Below are 7,364 nucleotides of genomic sequence, written 5' to 3' on the forward strand. Positions count from 1 at the left end.
GTCATTTTCCCAGAGACAGAGCACACACAAATAAGGGCTCTTTCAGCCTCGACTATCACAATTCATCTGCGTCCTAAAAGCAAAGGCCCTTTTTGAAACAGTCATGACATTGTCCTTTCAGCAATAGCACACTATAATACTTTTCCATTGTTTCTACAGGGGCAAGAGGATTTATCCAGTAGTAATAGCCACAGTCAAAGCAGGGAGCTCACCACGATAAACACATCCTTTAGAGCTTCTCCTGGGGAAATGCAAAAATAGACCACATAAACACAGTGTGACAAATTATTACAGGCTATTTTGATCCTGCTTGAGATGAAGGTGATACTTTTCAGAAAATGAGAATCAAACAAAGTAGGCCCTTTCCCTCAAAAGCCTACAATCTACACTGCTAAAGCATGTGTTTATTTAGTCTTGTTGTAAATTGTGCATTTATAGCTTGTGTATCAAGAATTCTAGGAAGACCAAGATTCCTCAGTCCCTGAGGAGGCTAAGTGGACTGTTCCGAAACCCCTTCCAGCTTTCGAGCAGTTCAAACACCGCTTTGCTTTGCATTCACTTCATCCTATCATCTAGCCTATCACCAGGATGGAAGTTGGATTTGACCTTTTTTACTCATTCAGTTACGTGTTTGATTAAAATGCATGAACTGGGAAATGTTATGGGGAAAAAGAGATATTCTGGGAAGGGGGAACCAAACCTGATGATACAGAATTCATATTTATCCATCATCACAACTCCTGAATCAACCATATCTTACTTGGCTGACTGCCAGGAAATCACCTCTTCAGGCCAGGCACAGTGGCTCATGGCTATAATAATCCCAGCACTTAGGGAAGCCAAGGTGGGCGGATCACTTGACATCAGGAGGTTGAGATCAGCCTGGCCAAGATGGTAAACCTGTTTTTATTAAGAATACAAAAAAAATTAGGCATGGTAGCATGCACCTGTAATCCCAACCACTCCAGAGGCTGAGGCAGGAAAATTGCTTGATCCCAGGAGGTAGGGATTACAGTGAGCCAGGATTGCGCCACTACATTCCAGGCTGGGTGACAAAGGGAGACTTTGAAAAAAGAAAGAAAAAGAGAGAAAGAGGGAAGGAAGGAAGGAAGGGAGAGAGGGATGGAGGGAGGATGGGAGGGAGGGAGGGAAAAAGAAAGAAAAGAAAAAGAGAGAGAGAGAGAGAGGAAGGAAAGGAGGGAGGGAGGAGAGAGAAAAATCACCTCTTTAATCTTCATTAGGTCACAGAATCCATTGAATTCAATTGTTGCGATAATTCCCATTCTGCAGTAATCAGGCTTCAGTTCTCTATACGTATCTCTCAACAGAAAAAACAAGTAAAATAATCCCAGGTTGACTTTGGGCCCATCATTATTTTCCTGCTCTGCTCCCATTCACCCAAATAACTTGTTTGGCACAATATGACTCAGTGAAAAGGAACAGGGCAAAGTTATTTGCAAGTAATAATGATGTGGCAAAGACAGGGGTCATTCATTGTGTTCCATTTGGCTTTGCTTTTTTCTAGTTACTTTATCATTTTGTTCAGATTGTCAGAGTAATATAGACTTCCTTTAGAAAATCCAAATCGTATGTATAATTATACAGAAAAAAAACCCAGCGCCAACACCTGGATTCAAAATACCTGTTTTATGCACTAGCGTGATTTTTCCTGGTTCAAGAGTTTACCGACAATGACAATGGCCAGTAAATCTTCACAAAGCCATGCTGTTATTTCTTTGCTTTCACCTCGACAGCACTAGAATTTAGTGGGATTTATTACACTACATTGTAGCTGCCAATTTACTTGCAAATCATGCCTACCCTGTAAGCTCCTTAAAGGAGCATCTGTCATACGGTAGTTGCCCAACAAATATTTCCTGAATTGAACTAAATTAAGTCAATCCAATCAGCCAGCAGTGGACTTTCAGCACAACAAGAAGACCAAAATCAGAAGTTGATTTTTGTTTCACAGTGGTAGCTGACGAGTCAAGGCTATCTGCTGAGGAGTATCTTTTCCTTTCAAAGTCAAACATCTACCATCTTAATTTAACAAGCCATCTATATCTGATGATTCTGACATTTTATAAAAGTCCAAATAGAGAAGAGGGGAAAAAAAGCCACAGAATGATCCTCATTTAAGAACGTCTGATTAGGGGTTTCTTAGATATCTTATTTTCAAACTTCGCTCGCAACTCCAAAAATAAAAGTAAGAAAACAGCATGTTATATAAGCAAGTGTAATCCAGACCTGAAGGCAGAGGATGTGGGTTTAAAATTGCTTCTGCCGTTTTCTACTCCTGATCTTTTTTGAGTTTCTAAATCATCAACAATTAAGAAACTGAGACAGCCAGGTGGGAGGGTTCCCTGGAGAAACTCCAACCAGCTTGCCCACTGAAAAGTCCTGCAACATTTTTGGGGTGCAACATGAGGGCTTGAGAGGCGGTGAGTGAAATGGGCACTCAGAACCTCTCACTGTTGCTTCTATACCTTTTCATCCTCGGACTTCTAAGGGTGGAGGGAGGAACCATGACCCCACCCCTGGTAGCTCCCGGGCCTGTTCGGGCCTTTTTTTGGCCTTTTCCTTACTTTTCCGGGACCCACTGGTGAGCAGCAGCTCCCTCTGCTCCCCGCTTGGGCTGGGATGCATGGCCCAAGGGTCCCGCAGAGCCAGCTGGTAGGTTCCCAGCCCCTTGAGGCTGCCCCAGCCTTCCCTTCCCTAACCAGGGGGTTTAACTCTATCAGACAGTAATTAAGTTTAAACTTGTTTCCACATAAGAATAAGATGTTCTTCCCAGGCAGTTTTAAACTGTTTGTTTCCTTTCTCTTTCTCTACCCCATCAGCAAGTTAACTTTTTTTTTTTTTTTGAGAAGGCGTCTCGCTGTGTCACCCAGGCTGGAGTGCAATGGCATGATCTCGGCTCACTGCAACCTTTGCCTCCTGAGTTCAAGCGATTCTCCTGCCTCAGCCTCCAGAGTAGCTGGGGATTACAGGCATCCGCCACTACACCCAGCTACTTTTTGTATTTTTACTACAGAGGGGGTTTCACCATGTTAGTTAGGCTGGTCTCGAACCCCTGACCTCAGGTGATCCACCTGCCTCGGCATCCCAAAGTGCTGGGATTACAGGCTTGAGCCACTGTGCCCGGCCCCACAAGTTAACTTTTACAAGTGTTTTTTTTTCTTTTAGAAGATGTTATACTAGGCTAGCCACTGCCCCCCGCCCCGCAACCATCACTATATTTTCTGCAAAGTTTGGTTGTGAAATCAAGCCTCCATCTTGTTTTCCATCCTGAGAGCATGGCTGGCTACTGCTTGGGGAGGTTTGTTTAGCAATCCTGCGCAAGGGGATGCCCCTCTCAGAGGTAACCCTGTCTCTTACAGAGTGTTCTTCTGCCTGTCTGTGTGTGTACTGTGTGTGATGTCTATAAAAAGAGCTCTAATTAATTTGGCCTAAAGAAAGACAAGTTCTTGGATCTAATATTTTTTAAAGGGAAGATAAAAATCACTGATACCTTCCAGTTCGTGTAGCTTTAGTCTTTAGGAAATATAGACATCCCTAAAGACTATTGGTAAATTGCAGGTGAGATGCAAGATTAGCTAAGCGTTTTAAGGTTACAAACTGCTTTTTGGATTTGAGAACTGTTTGACTTGCCGGCTTCACAATTGGTGAGGCTTGAGGACACATGGAACTAACCACAGCCTTAGCTAAGGAGGCAGACCTTGGCTGCAGTTAGCACACAATTAAAGCAACTTACTAAATTTTACCTTAAAGTTAAAAATTGCTAGGAGTGGCATGGCATGGTGGCTCACGCCTGTAATCCCAGCACTTTGGGAGGCTGAGGCAGGCAGATCACGAGGTCAGGAGATGGAGACCATCCTGGCTAACACAGTGAGACCCTGGCTCTACTAAAAATACAAGAAATTAGCTTGAGGAGGAGGTCTCAGCTACTCTAGAGGCTGAGGCAGGCGAATGCCTTGAACCCGGGAAGAGGAGGTTGCAGTGAGCCAAGGTCGTGCCACTGCACTCCATCTCAAAAAGAAAAAAAAAAAAAAGAAAAAACAATTTCCAGGAATTAATTGAAACACCTAGAAATAGATTTACATGCAAGTTGTGCAAGAACAGTGAAATGTGCTTTCTAATAAAAGGTATGGGCATGTAAGCTTTTATTTAGGGTTAAAGGATTGTTTCGAGTTAAATTAGGAAGAAGCTAAAGGTTCAAAGAAGTGGTAGAAAAAGTAAAAATTATCTTGCACAGAGGTTCTCTGTGTGAACATACTGACTACATTTTAAAAAGGGTATTATATGGTTTTTCTGTAAATTGAGCATTGAGATAAAAGCATAGCAAAGTTTTCCTCAGGGGCTAATCTGCTGTGGCAAAATTTGTAAACGGTTAGAAAAGGTTTTTGCTTTTTTAAAATTACTGAGTCATTTTGGCAAAATAAATAACTTATGGTAATCTGGAATTCTGTTTCATAATATCAAGTGTTTTAAACCTCGAACATTTAGCAGCCTTCCCAGAATCAAACTTCAGTTTCAAAATTGTCTTCCCTGCCACCTGGCTTTTCGAATACTTCAGAGGGCCCCTGAAGGGTCCAGAAAAGAGAGGTAAACAGGATTATTTGACATGTTTATGTACATGGGATTGCCAAAATGATGCTCAATCTTCTTCAGGTTATATCCTGGTGAATAATGCTAATATATGTTGCAAAATTATATGGGATTTCTAAAATTCTGATGTCTGAGTGTATGCCATCAATTATAATGAAGGCTAAGTTGTAAACCACAGAGATAATCAGACTTCTTTGTCATTTATGTTTCTAACTATAACTACCCTGGACATACTGGGTTTTTTTTCTGTTAATATTTTTATTTTGATGCACTTTCTTCTAACTTTTATTTTGGCGTACTTTCTTCTTTTATTTTACTCATAAATATGCATACCTTCATACAATGCTGCTCCTATTGTACATATTATTTTACTGCCTTTTTAGAATTTAATGTGTCAAAGAGGATTGATCCAGGCTGTGTGTGGTGATTCACACCTGTAATTCCAGCACTTGGGGAGGCTGAGGCAGGAGGATTGCCCAAGCCCAGGAGTTCAAGATCTCATCTCTATTTCATTCAATAAAAATTTAAAACCCCCAAAAATAGAATTGATCTGACCTGGCTCCTTTTGGGGAACATTTGATTCTGTGCTCCCCAGTCTGTTTTTTCAGGAATCAGTTTCGTTCAAATGGTACTTTAAATGGTCACAAGAGGAAGTAGATGCTAAGGTTGGATCATAATAAGAATACTTGTTAGGATATGATAAGCATTTTGGTGGGGGAAGGGATTCGTTCTGTTGGCATTACATTCCAGGTTCCTGGAGGGCAGGGATGAGTCTTTGGTATAACCAGGGCACAGTATTGGACTTGACATGAAGTAAATGCTCAGGCTTGTTGAACTACACTTTTAGGATGAATAATTATTTCAAAGGTCAAATGCAGAAAATTTTTCTTGTTAGAAGCTAGAGAAAACTTCTGTATGTTTGGAAATTCCCGATCAAAGGCACCATTTTTCTACTTGCTAGTGTTTTCCTATGTGTGGTAATGTAGAATTTTCTCTAGAGGCATGTATGGTGATTTAAGCTGAGGCATGGATAAAATGCGACAAATTAATAGAAATGTATTTATTTTAATTGGTATTAGTAAAAACAAAAACATAACTAACCCATCAGACTTGCGAACCCAAAGATGTTACTGTATAGAGAAAGGTCATATTGTTTTAATCCTTTTTAAAAGATGGTTTAAGCTGTAAGACTTTGACAGGTGCTCTCAAATATAGGCTTATGATTACTTTGGATATTGTGACATTGGAATACAGGAAAATGTACAGGATTCATGAAGAGCTGAAATGCTCACAACTATGAAGCAAAACAAGAGTTAACGAAATGGACTAAACTCAGGAAGCTGAAGCAGCTGTTTTGACTTTTGCTTGGAATATTGCTAATTCATGTTCTGTTTTTCAGTCAAGGAAACTTATTTTGAACTATTTATGGCATTTAATAATTGAGTAAGGTATACTTCTATGAATAAAATTTGAAGCATGTTTGTTTCTCTCTGCCTGGTTCCTCTAGAATTTGGAAACTATCTGTGAGTATTCTTATGGCAATATGGCTGTTTGCATCCACGCAGTAAGAATCCATTTTTATTTTGTGACAGGACACACTTGGAGAAAGTAGTTATTTTACCAAGGCTTTGACTGGTAGGGTATGCTTCCCTTCAAGGAGTCAAGCAAGCCAAGCTCGACTTGCAGAGCCAGTAAAAGCCCCATGGGGACACTTGCCTCATACCCTTGTCTATGCAGTCCCTGTACAGGACTTCTGACTTGTGGTCATTAAATACTGTCACTTTCTAACAGGTCCAGGAGCTCCTGGTTTATCTTGAAATCTTAAGAGTAGAGGATCACCAAACTCACAGGTATTTGAGGATGCAAACACATGGCCAGACTTGACTTTAAAAGGTCTTATCTGTGATTCCTTATGGAAAACGGACTCTTTCAAGAAAGCCAATCCAAAAAGCCTATATAGAAATAGTTCTTCTTGCTGCACTTTATGCAAATAATCAGGCCAAGTATAAGACTAAGGTCTATTTTGCAAATCACTCAGTCCTGTCATAATTTTTTTTTTTTAACAAAAATGAGGACTGGAGAGAGAGAAATGATGTTCTAAAACTTACCATACATTTGTCATTAAATCCTAAACTCATTAGCTGTTTTTAAGTTTTCACCTGCATTTCAGACTAACACTGCGTGCTCCTGTGAACCAACTGTAATCTCTGGCTGCAGCTCAGAAAGAACAAGAGGGATGGATACTATAGAAATCTGGATCAATATTCTAGTTCTGAACAATTATCCTGCAAATCCTGCCGGGTGATGGGATGAATAGGGTGCCCATCACCTGGAGGTTTCCTTTTTGGGAAGGTGAAACCAAGGGAACTAACCAAAACCAAGCATCATGCATGCAAATCCCGGCAGGCATAGCTATAGCTGTCAGTTATCACAAGACACCCTTTTCTCTCCCTTGTTGCAGGAGGACTCAGTTCCACAGCTTCACCGTATCATTTGGCTTATAATAAGGAGTCCATGCAATACCCCCAAGACTCATTTTTGTCCTGGACTCAATTTCAAGCTTTATGTCAAAGCCGTAGAAAGAAAACTGGATCTCAGGGATCCAGAAGCAGATGGCACCAAACGCTAAAAGGCACAGCACAAGTGCCAATTTAGCCAACCCAAGCTTCCTGTTTCATGGATAAAGGCCATGTTAGTATCCATGGCACAAATGGGGTCTAGGGAACTCCAAGGCTACTGGCAGTAAGTGGGATAAA

Source organism: Sapajus apella, unplaced genomic scaffold, assembly GCF_009761245.1.
Source record: "Sapajus apella isolate SASKATOON/1434 unplaced genomic scaffold, GSC_monkey_1.0 scaffold53, whole genome shotgun sequence".
In the NCBI taxonomy this organism is placed as follows: domain Eukaryota; kingdom Metazoa; phylum Chordata; class Mammalia; order Primates; family Cebidae; genus Sapajus; species Sapajus apella.